General features: G+C 34.0%; 1 protein-coding gene across 7 annotated transcripts in view; it reads right to left on the bottom strand.

Annotated features, from left to right (window-relative positions):
* Nucleotides 1-20,019, bottom strand: part of LOC138321618 (tripartite motif-containing protein 2-like) — an 88,949-nt gene that overhangs the window by 29,653 nt on the left and 39,277 nt on the right. The window lies entirely within an intron of this gene.

Raw genomic sequence — 20,019 nt, 5'->3', positions numbered from 1 at the left:
TACACTTAAAATGAACAACAAGTAATTATTTTCGAAGTTGAAAACCGATTTTAATTGTTTGTTTTAATTATTTTCGAAGTTGAAAACCGATTTTAATTGTTTAATAACAAAAAAATATTCCAATATTAGATTCTTGTTTACGTTAGACCGACACTTGAATATTTGAGACACTGCAGCTGAATGATAGATATCAAATGCAATAACTAAACAGGATTGAATTTGTGTCTGCAATTCGAACCTAAATAATAAACAAATTTACGTACATTTGCGTGACAAAATGAACTTACAATCGTGATTAAACTTCAAAGTGCCGATCAACTCGGCCTAGTAGTGTTGTTTTGACCATTGTGTATGAATTCGAAAATGGCGGCAGGTGATGAAGCCATGCGTTCACTGGACCTAAATGTGTTTTGAGAATTCTTCCTGTATTGTTGATCGATACAGCGAATAGCTTGATAGCATTTCAGAAATTAATTCAAATCCAAGTAGCAATGAAACAACGTAGCAAGTATTTTTTGTATCCTACATACGAAACTTGCGGTAGTCATTGCACGCCGACTTTGCATGCTTTTATGTCTCACTCAATGAGATCCTTGATACGCACATGTCTGTCATAGTTAACAAGACTCTGGTTGAACGAGACTACTCATAAATGGCGATTGTTGTAAGGAAGCATGGTATCTCCAACCGATCACGGACTAAGGTAAGTTACGTTAATAAATAAACATATTTGAAAGTGCAAATGCTTTAATTAGATGTTTGAGTCAGTGATTATACTAAAGTAATGATCTACCGCTGCTGATGTAAATCGTAACAGCGTCGAATACCTTTGCAGATTCATGCATAAAATAACAAGCCATACCATAACACGATAAAGTTAATCTGTCACCATGATGATTTCTAGTAAAATCGAAGTATATTGAAACATATATCGGCGAATTTCGCTAAATATTGCAAAATTGAAAAATATTCAATTTTGTTTTTAGAATGTCACAAATATTTTATTCAAATAACCGGAGGTCACGTAAAAGTCTATTCAAATACACGGAGTTGAAAAACAAAGAGATAAAAAAGGAAAAAATCGGGACATCAGAATTTTATGCAAATAACCAAAATATTCAAAATACAAAGTTGGTGAAATAATAGATTATTATCCGTTATTTGATTATGTGGAGTCCTCTGTATCATGTTACAGCCAGTTAATTATTCCTCTTGTGTGTGTCTTTAAAAGGTTAACAACCGAAACACTCAGCACGGTTGCTGTAAACTTTTTAGTTTTGCGTTACTTCTTTTTACTTTTTTTTTTTTTTTTACACACTCACCAGCTTGATTCAAAGACAGGGATCTGTATATCTGCAGTAAATACATTGTTTTAACTAGAGTGGTATTTCTGCATTGTTTTGTCTCAAAATGCTAATTGCTAAGCATTATTTACTTATATGCTGAATTAACTCGTACATGACTAATGAGTGAGTCTGAATAAAAAATTGATGATACATGCTCAGTTAATTTTTGTTATTGCCCTCAATGTCCCTAGTAAACTGTTGTTATTTGCGCCTTGTCTGATCAAATTCCCCATGGAAATTAGATTTCAAGAGGGGACATAGTCGCATGTTAACATCTAGTCCGCTTCCCTATCCTATGAAGTGAACTGTCGTTTAATTATGTTTATTCACAACAAACTATTGCAAAAACATACCCAATTGGATATACATAAAAAAAACATTATTTTTATTTTATTCTTTAGTTAATCATGTCCATCTGGAACGTATGGCATTTTTATACTTGTCTGTTTACATACCATAAATTCAGTTCAATTGCAACAGTCCGCTAATTATGTTGCTTCAATCAATAGATGCTTTGCAAACATATACGGTCAATTCGACAGAATTGTATACCTTCGATCTGACGACAAAGTTGTCTAGAGCTGTATATATATCTGCCATTGCAAGTTAAATATCAGCCCGCGTATCATATTCACTGCTTCTAGATAATCTCAATTCACATCACACATATTAGCGTCTGCTGTGGACTGATAAGCAAATATTGGGTCTCCTGTTATTTCTAGCAATTTAACAAAAAAGGCTATAATTTCACTAAAAAAGTTTATAGGAGTACTCTAAAATAAAACCTTATAAGACATTTAAAAATGATTCAAGTCCGTTGTGGAGTCTTGCTTTACAACTGTAACTTTGAGTTATATCTATTAGCATCAATTTTAATCTGTTATATTCTTCTAATTTTTCACAATATATTTAATGTCTACTATATACCAGTTTTTAAATCCCGAGATAATTAATTGTACTTAATCAAATATCTAGCACTTATTAGTAAGTTACACTTGGTATCCTTATACTTCATAATCTACCACATGTCTATTATGTCACATGTATTGTTTATGCATGGATTGTGTAACAGGAGCGCAGAGAAAAGTAGCGGCCGTGACTGGGATTCGAACCCCGGGACCCTAAGAACATAGCTGACCGTGCACTACCGACATGAGCTACCTGGTCTCCGAATGATCGACCCAGTCCAATCCCGCTACATACTCCTCCCTACATCTCGAAGTCTTCTCCCACGAAGACATACGAGACTTTCAAAATACCACCAACGTGGGTTATTGTTGGGCGCACAATTTTAGTAACGGGCGAGGAGAAAATGTAGCCGGCCCCGACCAGGGATTTCAAATCCAGGAACTCAGCCCCTTAGCGAAGTAGCTCATAACTACAAATGCTACCCTGGTCACACGGAGTCGACCAAGTCCAACAATTGTAATCTCTTCATTGATTCGCTACAGATGTAGCGGAAAGATATAACTCTTTTGCACTGCGAAGTCACGTTCAGAGAGGTGATATTTTTTCTTCTACAAAAGTAGTATATTATTCAAGTGACTTACTCATGTATGCTATCTCATTCGTCATGTATGTTACAACACTAATACAAAAACTACAACTACCGTTCTGTTATGTGATGTGACACTCCCTTTAAATAAAAATAACACACGATATCTCATAGGGAACAATTAGGCAACATTAAATCTGTTACACCTACTGATCTAAATGCAATTGATTGTAACTGGAATTGAGATAAAAATGCAAGTCAATTTAAATCTTAACCTTTTACCTCTAAGGATAATTAAAGTTTAATGCATTTTGTTTTACAAACTGTGTTACTGCCCTAAAAACACATTTAAGCACATCTTTGCGTGTGTGGATCTAACCAATGAATCCCCTAAAATGCACAATGCAATCAGAGAAAGGAATTTTTTTCCCTTCTATCTCTATTGGGAATGGAGAAAATGTGCCAGAAGTATATAAAACCATTCAATGAAAAATTGATGAACTTACTGAGAACTATCTAGGGAATAGTAAACCCTGCCAACACATTTTGTAATTTATCACATCAACCATGAACAACGCTGTAGTGTCGTAAGTCAGATTATAACCCCAGTAAATACATACTTGCTTTTACCCGACAAATGATTTATGGAAAAATATAAATTTCTCTTTTCTCAAAAAGTATGGACTATTATCCTTTGCATGACCGGAGGTGCTAAGTAATCTTGGAGAGGATGACACAAGAGAAACATGATTATTCCTCAGTGTTATATTGACTCATGTGGTACCAGTGGTTATGACATTGGTTAAAGTACCTAGCATCGTATCACAAGGTCCCAATCTCATGGACTTCAGTTTTGTTAAGTCTGTTAACGATTGCTTTGAAGCTCTAACAATTTTCATTGAAAAATGTTTACAACGTCTTTGAAAGTACAAAACAACCAACAATGGCCTTCCCCTCCCGTGTATTTGGAGTACAACTATAGCAAGGGCATGATAACAAGACTTTTATAGCTTACACAGACAGAAACAGCTGAGAGGCAGAAACAGCTGAGGGCAGTGTTACAGTAACACAATATCATCACGGTTACAGAGGACGGTCAAAGTTCATTGGTTGGTCAAAGGACTTCCTCATGATTTTGTCTGCAGTATTGATGAAGTTTCTCTAGTATTGCACAACCTTTCTTGCAAGACCTTTATTACATAGCAATTCATTCTGCTCATATTTTCCTACAGACAATTGCACTCTACAGAATCAAATATATGAGCCATCGAAAGACCCCTGCCAATTCATTCAACAGTTTATAAGTTACAGTCTGTGTATACAAGGATAAGAATGTGTAGTATTATTCAAAAGAGGAAACAAATGTTATATAATTGTCCTAAGGGCTTGTTCAATGTTGTCCTGATGTATGAACATTAGTATAACTTCACTTCACTGCTATAGTGATACATGATAGGCACAATTCCAATTATGAAATACAAGATCACCTTCAAAACAGAGACATAAGGCGGAGTTTAGGCCCCCAAAGACGGACACTAAAAGCAAGAATGGGATGAACATTAGACACAGCAACATTTATTTTATTGAGATGGATATGTTTTCAACGTTTAAATATGCCCCAGACAAAGCCAAGGAAAAAAAACCCAAAAAGATAAAAAATTGATATGAAATATTATGAAGGATTCAACATAGTGTAACTGTTTCTAATGCCAGGTTTTAAACCAGGCTTATCTTCATCCCTTTTTAGTTGTATTCTCATCCATAGAGGTCATAAAGTGAGGTGGTCGGACTTGTGCACAGTTATAAATACAGACTCCGATATAATAATGCATCCTGGCATTTTTATGACAGACAGATACAAAGGCTTAACACAACTGCACAAATATCATTTAAACATGTCACATGTGATAAATGTGAAATTACATGTGCTATTGATTTTTTTTTTTTTTTCCAGAAAAAAATTGATAACAGGATATTGATCTCACCTTGGCAGCATGCAGGCAGATCGCAATCTGGTGAACACAAAAATGATCCAAATTCATTATTAAATACCAAATGTTTTAAAAGGGAATGATTTTTTTAGACACTAACATTTCATGTGCGAAGGGAAATTGAATTTGGTAAAAGTGCATTCACAATATACCATCTGTTGGGAAATTTTTATCAATTCTATGAATACATTTATATCCAAACAATTTCATACAGAATGAATGAGGAAGCGTTAAAACTAGAAATGTCTGAATTATATAAATGCCCTCAACTCAATATGAACTGTGAATGGCTCGGAATGGGACATAAATGCAGTATATATTGCCCCCATTTCATGGCGGGGCATTAAAACAAAACAAATCAAACGTAGTTTAACCTGGAACCATTGATGTACTTTCTTTTAAAATATATTGAAATGGATTCCCCACAAACATGTTGAAATCAATATCACCAAGTAGATATTCGAATTTGTAAAAATGTTTCACAGCGGATTAATGATAGGAGAGGTATGGGCTTGAATTTTCATTGAAAGTATAATATGTTGAGATTAAGATTCTTCTTGAATAACCAAACATGTGTCTGGGATGATGTATTATACGCGATGAATTGGGAATTCAAGAGAAGATCAATACTAAACATGCTGACAAAATTCTAAGTGCATTCCAGCAGTTATGTGCCATGAAAAACCTCCCGGCAGATGGCGACACAATAGGCTTTGGATGTGCAGTAAACGATATTGCAGCATACTCATCCAACCCTCATAGGAATCGAAGAATCAATTAACACACAAGTATTAGAGTAGGATTTTACATTTAAAGATTTAATACAATGCTGATTATTCAAACTCAACAAGAGGAATAGAAATGAAGTAGCCATAAATCTATGGTGGGTTGTTCTGGACTACTGTATCAAGTTAAAATCATCATGGCCCATATCATCAAGAAGCAGAGCAGCTAGGACAAATATTGGTTATAAAGATTTATTTAGCAGGGGGTGGTGGACTTGAGGAACTCCTCACCAGATTCTGTAGTTGAATCCTCAATCTTAACACTTGTAAAAGTCGCCTAAATATCCACTGGCAAAAGGTCCCCTTTAAGTATTATCCCAGTTTGTATATTGCACAACCAGACAACAACCAGTTACGAGAACATTAGATGCACCTCAATTAGCTGAAGTGAGCTAACTAATGGTGTGTAAGAAGAGGTAACAGGTATCATAATTTTATGGAACTAGAAATGTTTGATGAACTCTATATAATGATAACACATAGTGACTGTGATGGACTTCAAACTATAAGGAAATAACCATTACAAACATTATGACAATCTAACAATTCACTGTGAATCTTTTGGTTTATCTCTTGACATTCCAGTATTCTAAGGATCCACTTCATCCACATACACTATATTTCATTATTCACATACATAATATTTCATTATCCACATACATTATATTTCATTATTCACATACATCATATTTCATTATTCATATGCATTATATTTCATGATCCACATACATTATATTTCATGATCCACATACATTATATTTCATTATTCACGTACATAATATTTCATTATTCACATACATAATATTTCATTATTCACATACATTATATTTCATTATTCACGTACATTATATTTCATTATTCATATACATTATATTTCATGATCCACATACATTATATTTCATTATCCACATACATTATATTTCATTATTCACATACATTATATTTCATTATTCACATACATTATATTTCATTATTCACATACATTATATTTCATTATTCACATACATTATATTTCATTATCCACATACATTATATTTCATTATCCACATACATTATATTTCATTATCCACATACATTATATTTCATTATCCACATACATTATATTTCATTATCCACATACATTATATTTCATTATCCACATACATTATATTTCATTATTCACATACATTATATTTCATTATTCACATACATTATATTTCATTATTCACATACATTATATTTCATTATTCACATACATTATATTTCATTATTCACATACATTATATTTCATTATTCACATACATTATATTTCATTATTCACATACATTATATTTCATTATTCACATACATTTATTTCATTATAACATAATTTCATTATTCACATACATTATATTTCATTATTCACATACATTATATTTCATTATTCACGTACATTATATTTCATTATTCATTACATTATATTTCATGATCCACATTATAATATTTTATTTCATGATCCACATACATTATATTTCATGATCCACATACATTATATTTCATTATTCACATACATTATATTTCATTATTCACATACATTATATTTCATTATTCACATACATTATATTTCATTATTCACATACATTATATTTCATTATTCACATACATTATATTTCATTATTCACATACATTATATTTCATTATCCACATACATTATATTTCATTATCCACATACATTATATTTCATTATCCACATACATTTTATTTCATTATCCACATACATTATATTTCATTATCCACATACAGTATATTTCATTATCCACATACAGTATATTTCATTATCCACATACAGTATATTTCATTATCCACATACAGTATATTTCATATATTTTCATTATCCACATACAGTATATTTTTATCACATTCCCCATGCACACAGTTAACATCTACCTTCTAGAATCATATCCCCACATTAACACATAGAAAACATGTCATCTGCCTCCGAAAAAAATACTCCTACAGTACTTACTTTGGTCATCTCTATCATAATGAGATCTATATCTTGGGATTTTCTGCTTCACATCTGTATCTCATATTAATTCTAGTTCCTTAATTACACAAAGGCATACTCTTCATCCTCTTTAGCTGTCTACACGAGTGAGCTCTACACATCTGTTTTATAGAGAATTAAAATTCTTGGTAGATGAACTAAAATCTTTTATAACACATCTTGATTGAGGACAAAGAAAAAGCTACCTTGGATAGCAGTTTCCAGGTTAACATTGACGTCAATATTAATATCCTCTACTGTGGAAAGCTCCTCAAAGCAAAACCTTATGGAAATATAACGAAAATAGAGAGGATAAAAAGTGAAAAGACCAGTAAATAACAAGATTTTTTGAGATTAAGTTGACCAGGCTTTTGTAGCATGTATGTATATTACATAGATTTTTTTGTGCTAAATCTGTCGGTAAAAGTCAGGTCACCTTACAGGAAAGTGACCTTTAAGGTTGTCGATCTACCCTTATAGCCCTGAGATAACAAAGACAGGTGACATTGAGATGGTATCCACACAAATACCAACACCATAAACTGAGCACAAAAAACCACCAACCACACATTATACAACATGATTAAAATTTAATGAAATGTAAATTTCATTTAAAGTTTTAGATTACCTATTTCAAACATTTGCTTAAGTTTTGAAGCATAAATCTTGCCAAAATAGTTTTTATAATGATGTCAATCTTCTTACATTTCATTTTTAAAGATGTCTATAATGATAAGCATAATGTCTTAAAAACATTAATGTTTTTTAATGTTCTTTAAGTTTTTCAAGGTCAGACCCATCAATCAGATTGGGACACCCAAAGAGAGATTACTTACAAAGTTTTATATTATCACAAAAATATATCATTTAAACTGTGAGAAGCAGATAATCCTTTAACAGTTGATTGCATTATTTTTTAAATATTATCTTTTTAAGGGTCTTTAGTTTACAGGTGAAGATGGAAGCTAAAATGGTTTATTTTACATTTGAAAATGAATATTTTGAGCAATATATATACGTATGATAAAAGACGCCATTTAATCCAGTATTTTCTTGTTTGTATCCTATTAAAAGCCTGATAAATGCTCCACACAGGATTCAAACTTGTAAATCTAGGGTAGAGAGCTTGCGGTAAAGCAGTATCTTAACCACTTGGCCAGCCCACGTTCACACTACACCACTTCACACACACGTTCACACTACACCACGTCACACACGTTCACACCACACCACGTTCACACTACACCACGTTCACACCACACCACGTTCACACCACACCACGTTCACACCACACCATGGGCAGTTGTAACATCCTATAACATATTACATTCAACTAAAGAATTGTACTGATATACTTGCCCACAATTTCTTAATCTACATCCAGCCATTACCAATATTTGCTAGTGTTGATGAAAGTTTCGGACGCTTTAACCACTCAGCAACCATTAATATCTCTCCTGTATCATTCAAATGCAACAGTATTAACATTCTGTGTGTATAACAAAATCTATGGGACACCTTACACTTTACCAACAATGAAACTTCCTGTTCAACCTGCTTTGTTCCTCAGACAAGATTTTGATATATTTGGAAACACTCAGCCGGACAGGGAAATCTCACAAACCTGCCACTAACTATGCTGCTCCACTGTCAAATATCTGTATTTACTGTACTAACACTAGAATAACTTATTCTACATGTAAGCAAAACAGGACAGAGATCTACCAGCAACACATAATGTGACTCAGATGGAGCTATATGTAGCTAATGGTCAGGCTATCAACCTTAGTCATCCTACCAGAGTGATGAAGACTGTGGGGATGTTTTATGGTCAACATCAGTAAATACTGTATACTCACTCTTTACGAAGATCTCAACCTGATATTGGATATGTGACTTTGACGGTGATTTGTATATATTATGAAGGTGTCATTGATGAATCAGAGAATGCTAACTCTATGGGAACACCTGGGTTGTTTCTCTTTGTACTGTATATCAAGAGTCTTCAAACATCTGCACTAAGCTTTGTTTATTAATTGTTTTAAATACTGAGTAAGGTTTTGTAAAGACCTTACTACAAGCTTTTATTTTAAGATGAACTTTTGTAATTACTGTATTAACAATTAAACTTTGGGATTTTTTAAAATTTTTAACCGAAATATGAATCCTACAGTCAATAACCTGTAAACTTTTCCATGTAAGACAACAAATGACAAAGGAACAGTAATCAATCCACCACTGTGGTCTATAGGTGTGAAATTATAGAGGACATGTAGTAGATTTTCAGACAACCTGACCATTCCACCACTGTGACACAGAAATAGAAAGGCTATGCTGATAGACGTTGACAGGCAAAGTAACTAAAAGGTCAGGCACATTCAAACCCCACAAAACTTTAACCACTGTGATCCACATGACCAAGAGACAGAGTGCTTATTGTAAAATATTAGACACCTTAACCAGTTTGCCACTATGACACACATGACCCAGAAACAGAGTGCTTATTGTAAAATATCGGACACCTTAACCACTTTGCCATTATATGACCCACATGACCCAGAAACAGAGTGCTATTGTGAAATATCAGACTCCTTAACCACTTTGCCACTATGACACACATGACCCAGAAACAGAGTGCTATTGTAAAATAGCAGACACCTTAACCACTTTGCCACTATATGACCCACATGACCCAGAAACAGAGTGCAGTGCTATTGTGAAATATCAGACACCTTAACCATTTTGCTACTATGGCCAAGAATAGAGAGAAGCTGACACTTGTGGTTGGTGAAGATGAGAGAGTAGAGAGGTCAGTAAGTCCTTGATGTAAACCTGTAGGACAGATATTGTGTAATTAAGGGCTATATGTGGGAGTTAATATTGTGGGTGATTGAGTGCTACAGCACCAGCTGGTAACATTAACAGTAGGTAACAGGCTGTATAGACTGAAGGTGTACTGTTTGTCAATAAAGTATGTACTGTTTGTCAATAAAGTACTGTCTCAGACCTTATACAGTGGGTGTCTATAGAACTAATACATTGGATATCTAAGGAGATCCCACCAAAATGATAGCTTCGTAATAACTAGCAGTGTTTGGTTTAGTTTTTCTCTTGTTTGCTGTCCTGTAAAACAACTACAGTCCTTGAATGGTATGCCAGGTTTAAGAAGTGGTAGAAAGTCATAAAATTCAATGAATGAAAGACTTTCCCAACATTTATGACCAAGAGATGGATTAAGCTAAAGGTAGAATGTCTGACATTTTTAAATAATGTTGCCTAGAGGCAAATTATAAAATGAATTAACAGATGTACATAAATCCCAAACTTCTTAGTAATTGAAATCAGTTCAAAGTTCCGTGAGTTTCAAAATCAAACCTACATGCTGATAGACAAACTCTGCCTATAGGATAACAATCCCGTCTTCTGCATTAGGCATTAGATGTATTTTTTCTTATTCAGATGCTTAGCATTTCAAAGCTTATAAGATAATAATGACAAAAGAAAAATGTTGTAGGAAAACTTTTATGTTGCATATTCCAGCACTCACAAATTTGTAATTTTGCTGAAACTTATATAGAAGTTGAATTTATGGTATTTTATGAATGTAGAACAAAAGTTAATGAGTATAACCATGTGTGGTTAATCTACTGCTTGGCCAATTGGCACCTCCCACCACTCAACTCAGAGACCTCTGCACTAGCCTTATACAGGTTAGTGAAGAACAAACACAACTTTTTACTTACAATTTTATCAGATAAACTATATCACCCCTATGGCTTCTCAGACAAAATCATTTCTGAAGCTCTTGAAAAGAAGAAATGGATTTTTAAACAGCTGGGCCACAGAGAGAAAATTACATGTAAGATCTCTTAATCTGTTCTTACACAGTTAGATACTAGCAATGATAAAGTGGGGGGGGGGACCTTGTAGGCTGTAATTAAGCTTAGAATGGTTTATAGATCTCTGTAATGTCACAGGTTATCACAGTGTAAGCATTATATAATGTACAAGTAAATTTGTATCTGTCTTACAACAACTGCACAACAAGTTTATGGCAACTTTTTCATATCTATCTTGTTGGCATAGATGGAAATGCAGCAGATGTCATCTTCACTTAGAAACAACATAGGACTGAACCTGTCAGGGAACTTCACTTAGTAGGACTGGCCCCGATTTCTCGAAACAAAAGTGCAGACTTAAGTCAAAACTTAAGTTTTTTTCCTTATGAAACTAATTTGAACATTTATGACTTAAGTTTGTTTCGAGAAATCGGGGCCTGAAGGGCTGCTGTACCCGAGTGGTTAAGATATCCACGCTTTCTTACCACAACCCCTCCACCTCTGGGAAGCAAGTTCAAATCCGGTGTGGGACAGTTGACAGATACTTATGACCACTAATAGATGGTTTTTCTTCAGGTTCTCTGGTTTTCCTTCGCCATCAAACCTGGCACGCCCTTCATATTACCTTGGATGTTGATAAGACATAAAACTGATAGACTGATTATTAGTCTCTAGAATATTAGTTATATCAATAAAAGAATTTGTCTACACAGTGAACACTGAAAATCTGGACAGCCGAATTTCCTTTTGGTTAATAAACAGATACATTCCGTGACATGACTGTCTGGGTTGTCTTTTCCTGACTATCTGCATCCAGATGACCATAGATCCACTGTATAATTTTAGTACCTGTGAGATCCTAAGGGTCTACATTCAGTTAAGAAAGAAAACACACTCATCTCTCTCTGCAAAATAATATTTAATGGCGGCCCTTCAAGGTGTTCAAAACAAGTGTGTTTATTTACTTAAGATATTTAGCTTGTGATCAAACAAACAAGAAATACCCTATATGAAGCTGTCACCAGTCTTATTCTCAATCTATAAATAAATATGTATGTTTATGTTAGGTTACATTGTAGTAAGAATGGTGCGAAGCTGAATAACATTCCAGTAAATCCCAGTAGGATAAAAAGGTTTATCATTCAGCGTGACACCAAATTAAATAACAGATATTTCAGTTCCTAATATACAAGTCCCCAAATAGCTATTTCAACTCGGACATGCAAAACAGATGGAGGCAGGTGCCTCTTCACTAAATATTTCCTTGAAGTGTTTCAATAAATTGCACCAAAGAGAAGGAGGTGAACCTGTCCTCCATCAAATCCCACTGCTTCACCCTGCCGTGCACAAACAATAGGATGTACATGTCAGGGTGTTCCGTCTATCCATCCTGACAAACACAAGCTGCCAAGTTCTATTTTCAAATGTCAGTATAAATATACCGACCGTATCATAAAACATATCTTCCTTACCAAACTATTTAATGACATAATAATGACATCAGTAGAGTTTTATTTTTGTTTCATAAGACCAACATACAACGATCACCATGGAACATGTTTTCCTAATGATTCTGTTAATTGATAATGTCATCATGCCAGTCTGCTCTTTCTGATGCTCAATAGGACAAAAACATAAACCCACGAAACGTCTTTCTGATGCCTCTGTTTTTTTATAACTGTCACTTACATTACGTCCTGGCATAAAAAAACTACCCAGATTAGTGGTTAAATGTGAAAACTAAAATCTAGAAATGGTACACGACATAAATGTGCTCCATACAACAAAGCAAGAGCACCAGAGGAAGCAGCAGTCAGGTCGGGAGACCAAGAGAACAGGATGAACATGGGTAACACTAAATGCCCTCTCCCCTACTCATCCTCCTCATTTCAAAAACAAGGTTATTTATTTCTTTTTCTCATGTCTGGATTATATAGATGTTTAGTCTCAGTCAGCATTGCACAGTCTAATATCATAACCCAAAATATGTATGTTAATTAAACATAATAAACAAACATCACATTAAACACAACACTGGTGCAATTAAAACATTATATTCCAATTATTCAATTTTTCGCTTGTTACGAGCATTTTCATTGCCTTAAAAATTTACTTTATCAGCCCATAAAGGCAAAAATGGCGTCGCTGTTTTGTGATGTTGCTTCTGATTGGATGAGATGATGGCACAATTATTTCATAGACAAAAGAGTCCCAAAATAAATTTTTGAGTATTGAAGAGATTATCTTTAGTAAATTGATTTATAAGGATTAATTTGAATAATTTTTTTATGTTATGGAGATATAACACAAAAATCTGAGATTACTCTCATCATAAACTGCTTCGCGGTTTATTTAGAGTACAATCAGATTTTTGTGTTATATCTCCATAACATAAAAAATCTAGTCAATTAATCCTTAATTATTTTGTGAAAACAAAAGTTCTCATCAAGGAATACTATATTGTTATCGTAATAAGTTCCCTTATGTACCAAATATTCAGATTCCTTATCAATCACAATGAATATGCAATTAACCTGATAAGTCACTGAACTGTTCTTTTGGCATATCCACATTATACAGGAAGTAGAGCAATCCCTGTTTCCCATGTTAAACTTCCGAAAAATGTCTTGCGCTTTAAGAAATCAATCAAGAATCCGATAAAGAATCTTATGTACACAAACACATTTAGAAACAGCCATATGTTCCTTGTACAGATAATGCAATGTGGTCTAACTTAAGTGATGGATTCCTTCCACGTGACAGAAGAATGGAATGAGGAAGATTTCTATTTTTATTTTTTTGCACCAACTCAATAAAATTCAGACAAATTCCTTGACTTTTACATAAAGAAAGGCTACAGTGCCTGAGAAAAAATCATCAACCATCTCGCAATAATTGTAAGAGTATTTTTTTGTATTTCATACAGAGAAAAACCAAAAAGTGTCTGAAAAATATCAAGTACCCCCAATACTTAGCGGTGTTAATTTGTTAACGGTTTATTGCCTACATGACTTCACCTCTTAAAAGACTTTGTCTCACCAACTCTAATTGATAAGCAAGGCAGCTTTCTAAACCACTCAACCATTGTCCCGTTAACTAAGTTACAGATCATCCACCTACATGACTATTGTTAGGTTTCATCTACAGATACATCTATTGTCACAAAATATGCAAGATATTTCTGACCAAACAGCGTAACATTTCACAAAAAGAAAATAACAAGGGAGATAAATTCTAAGAAAAAGTCTAAGTAAAAAATGTGAGAGGGGTAAATTTATAATGGTATATAAATAAGAAATGTAAAAGGAGATGAACTGGTAATTTAGTTTGTCTCAGTTATGTTATAGAAAAATAGTTCTCTGGAATGGGAATTAAAAGGATTTACGTTAAAATTTTACTTATGGGAGGCTAAGGGTAAAACTTATTGAATGACAGTAGTATAATTGTGTTGTTGGAATCTTTTATCATTTCCGATTATCTTTGTTCATTTCCCCTGGTGATTGTTTCCGTGTGTACTCAATCAGGTGATAAACTGGACTGTACATATAGCATACATAAGAATGCTCAATTAACAGGATGTAGAATCAACTATTCCAGATCTGTTAGTGTTAAAAAAGTAGACCGTTTGTAAGTTAAGTAGTCTACCCTTAAAATCATATAATCAATTGTTCCTGCCAAGGATTCAAGGAATTTCAATATATCCACATTGGTAATTAAGCAAATTAAAAACAGACATGCAGGTAGTTGTCAGATCATCAAAACTTGTGTTTCTGCTGAGTAAGCATTTATCTAATTCATGGAGGCAATTTGAAAAGGAAATTATCATTTCAACACCTGCAGAATTTTGCCTTACCCAAATTTTATCAAAGTTAAATTAATCACATCGTAGTGATCACATATACCTCAAACCACCTGGGGTCATAACTAATTCCATCTAATGCTTTGACAGACGTGTATCAACTTGTATTTCCTGCATTATGATGCGATACAGATTTCCTACAATGTAGCTTTATTTGAATAATTCAATTATGTGGATTGATCTAATTCAAAAGTCATGTGATCTTGAAAGCAATCATATTACACAGGAGAATCCAATATCTTCCTCCAGGGGCAAGGCTATGTAAAAAGACTAAACCAGAGTATTATTAACTTGTAGGTCATAGGTGGTGAAACGGATCAAAGTCACCTGGCTTGGCAGGCCTTGATTACCATCCTAGAATCTGATTCTAAATTCATACCTTTATATATACAGAAATGAACACCAACAATTTGTGTGGCTTTTTCTACCAACCACATTTACACTTGTCTCCCTGTGAAGTGTGACCATACAATATGAAACTGAAGCATGAATGAGTAAGTAAGCATTACTGATCTGATATAAGGTTTGGCCACCAGCTACTCCATTTTCTTCCACATTGACATTATAGTTTTTAACAGTATAATAACTAAGACATATACCAAAACAATATTGTCAAAACATTTATTGCTACTTAACCATGACAATTGTAGGAAACACCTAGGATTAAAGGCTAGCATATTGGTCCTGTATGTGGAAGGAAGGCCTATACAAGGGTCAGGCAACTTCAGCAGAAAACAGTAGGATCAGGTACGAAACTAGGATCGGGTAAATCAGTGATCACAACTTAGACAGACAACTTAGATAGACAAAGCTAGCCTGACTATTATATATCCCAGTGTAATAGATAGTATACACGATTACATCTCTGTGTTACTACAGCGCTGACTCAGGTGAAGTGACAGCTGCTGTAGTCAATGATGGGCAGCAGGTGCACTTGACTACCTAACAGCTAATTGTTCCTCTCTTCACATTGTCTGTGTATCATATAAGATCCCAGCACACTCCATCATCTTTAACTCTCTATTGTCCTAAACTTCCTGCCTTGTTATAAACACAAACACCAGATAATTATACAACAGATTGTGATTAAACAGGACTGATTTTCTTCTCCTAGAACAGCTCTGGAATCTTTGAAAGCAGGCATCAATGATTCTTTGAATGTATTTCCTATACAGACTTTGTAAGTGTTGATTTAAAACCTTTGTATGACAGTTGAGTTAATGCTACATGGTATCTCAATAGCTCCCAATGCCAAAACTACCAATCCAAACTTAGGGAAATATTACATAATGTCAACAGTATCTCAATAGCTCCCAATGCCAAAACTACCAATCCAAACTTAGGGAAATATTACATAATGTCAACAGTATCTCAATAGCTCCTAATGTCAACAGTATCTCAATAGCTCCCAATGCCAAAACTACCAATCCAAACTTAGGTAAATATAATATACTATCAACAGTATCTCAATAGCTCCTAATGCCAAAACTACCAATCCAAACTTAGGGAAATATTACATACTGTCAACAGTATCTCAATAGCTCCTAATGCCAAAACTACCAATCCAAACTTAGGGAAATATTACATACTGTCAACAGTATCTCAATAGCTCCTAATGCCAAAACTACCAATCCAAACTTAGGGAAATATTACATACTGTCAACAGTATCTCAATAGCTCTCAATGCCAAAACTACCAATCCAAACTCAGGGAAATATTACATACTGTCAACAGTATCTCAATAGCTCCCAATGCCAAAACTACCAATCCAAACTCAGGGAAATATTACATACTGTCAACAGTATCTCAATAGCTCCCAATGCCAAAACTACCAATCCAAACTTAGGGAAAATATTACATACTGTCAACAGTATCTCAATAGCTCTCAATGCCAAAACTACCAATCCAAACTTAGGGAAATATTACATACTGTCAACAGTATCTCAATAGCTCCTAATGCCAAAAATACCAATCCAAACTTAGGGAAATATTACATACTGTCAACAGTATCTCAATAGCTCCCAATGCCAAAACTACCAATCCAAACTCAGGGAAATATTACATACTGTCAACAGTATCTCAATAGCTCCCAATGCCAAAACTACCAATCCAAACTCAGGGAAATATTACATACTGTCAACAGTATCTCAATAGCTCCCAATGCCAAAACTACCAATCCAAACTTAGGGAAAATTACATTACATACTGTCAACAGTATCTCAATAGCTCCAATGCCAAAACTACCAATCCAAACTAGGGAAATATTACATACTGTCAACAGTATCTCAATAGCTCTCAATGCCAAAACTACCAATCCAAACTTAGGGAAATATTACATACTGTCAACAGTATCTCAATAGCTCCAATGCCAAAACTACCAATCCAAACTAGGGAAATATTACATACTGTCAACAGTATCTCATAGCTCCCAATGCCAAAACTACCAATCCAAACTTAGGGAAATATTACATACTGTCAACAGTATCTCAATAGCTCCCAATGCCAAAACTACCAATCCAAACTTAGGGAAATATTACATACTGTCAACAGTATCTCAATAGCTCTCAATGCCAAAACTACCAATCCAAACTTAGGGAAATATTAAATACTGTCAACAGTATCTCAATAGCTCCCAATGCCAAAACTACCAATCCAAACTTAGGGAAATATTACATACTGTCAACAGTATCTCAATAGCTCTCAATGCCAAAACCACCAATCCAAACTTAGGGAAATATGACATAATGTCAACAGTATCACAATAGCTCCCAATGCCAAAACTACCAATCCAAACTCAGGGAAATATTACATACTGTCAACAGTATCTCACTAGCTCCCAATGTCAAAACTACCAATCCAAACTTAGGGAAATATTACATACTGTCAACAGTATCTCAATAGCTCTCAATGCCAAAACTACCAATCCAAACTTAGGGAAATATTACATACTGTCAACAGTATCTCAATAGCTCTCAATGCCAAAACTACCAATCCAAACTTAGGGAAATATTACATACTGTCAACAGTATCTCACTAGCTCCCAATGCCAAAACTACCAATCCAAACTTAGGGAAATATTACATACTGTCAACAGTATCTCAATAGCTCCCAATGCCAAAACTACCAATCCAAACTTAGGGAAATATTACATACTGTCAACAGTATCTCAATAGCTCTCAATGCCAAAACTACCAATCCAAACTTAGGGAAATATTACATACTGTCAACAGTATCTCAATAGCTCCCAATGCCAAAACTACCAATCCAAACTTAGGGAAATATTACATACTGTCAACAGTATCTCAATAGCTCTCAATGCCAAAACTACCAATCCAAACTTAGGGAAATATTACATACTGTCAACAGTATCTCAATAGCTCCCAATGCCAAAACTACCAATCCAAACTCAGGGAAATATTACATACTGTCAACAGTATCTCAATAGCTCTCAATGTCAAACTTACCAATCCAAACTTAGGGAAATATTACATACTGTCAACAGTATCTCAATAGCTCTCAATGCCAAAACTACCAATCCAAACTTAAGGAAATATTACATACTGTAAAGCAACTGATCATCGTGTGTGATTGTATTTCATGTATATCAAGTGCAATCAAAATTTGTGAAAATAAATTGCCACAAAAAAGTTTCAAAGTTTCAGGTAAAATAGAACCAAGGAGGTCTCAACAGCAAAATTATATCGCCATGAAAAAGTTGTTAAAGCTGAAGACTAAAAATGAAGTTGCACAGAAAATACTTTATTTACAGTAGCAGAAAAGAAATAATGAAATAAGAAAAGAAATTTCAAACTTAATTTTGACCTTTTTATTGAACAGAATTGCCTTTAAATCTGTGAAAAGTGTAGAATTCGTCTGTGTTTCAGAATTGTTCAAACCAAATTATACCATGCAAACCTCATTACTTATATAATCATCAATTAGTTTAAACTAATGTAATTCTAGATATTGTACAAAAACTTTCAAGAACCTATAAGCAAAATGGAGTAAAAAAGATTAGACATTATTGAAATTTCTATGGGAAGATAACTATTTCTTCCAGCGTAGCAATAATTGATTTTCAATTTTGATCAAATTTCTTTGATTTTCCATTGAGATGGTTTCTCCCTTTCCTTATAATGCAACATTTTTCCTGGTTCTGCAGACAGAAACATCTTCTAGCCTACACCTTGACAGGATGACATTTAGATTCCCAGATTAACATTATAGCTATCAAAATCAGACCTAGGTTCTATGGTCTTGTTTGAGACGTTATTTCTGTCTAAATATCACGCTCTTATTATGCAGTCATATAAACAAGATTGGGTAAATGTCTTCATTGCGACCCTAGTTACGTTCGCAGACATCAGAGAATGCCAGAGATGGAGGGTGGTACGGTGATAACCAACTTATACTTGTAGGTTACAAACACCAAGTCTATACTTCATTCCAAGGCCTGATAAACATTGCCTAATATCCCACGTGAATCTTATTTCCAACATTTCCCAAATTTTCACATGAAATGATAAGACACCGAACAGTGATCATTCAAGTTTCTATAGATAAGAATAATAAGTTTCAAGGAGGCTTTTTTACTCATAGGGAAAATTTGAAATTATTGAGCTAGTAATCCATCAAAAATAGTGGGTCATTGGGCCTGAATTACTCAACTTTTTCAAAATTCATCAGAAAATATTTTATT

Source organism: Argopecten irradians, chromosome 1 (genome assembly GCF_041381155.1).
Source record: "Argopecten irradians isolate NY chromosome 1, Ai_NY, whole genome shotgun sequence".
Classification (NCBI taxonomy): domain Eukaryota; kingdom Metazoa; phylum Mollusca; class Bivalvia; order Pectinida; family Pectinidae; genus Argopecten; species Argopecten irradians.
Note: the sequence above shows the minus strand (reverse complement) of the source record. Positions and strands in the feature narration are given on the sequence as shown.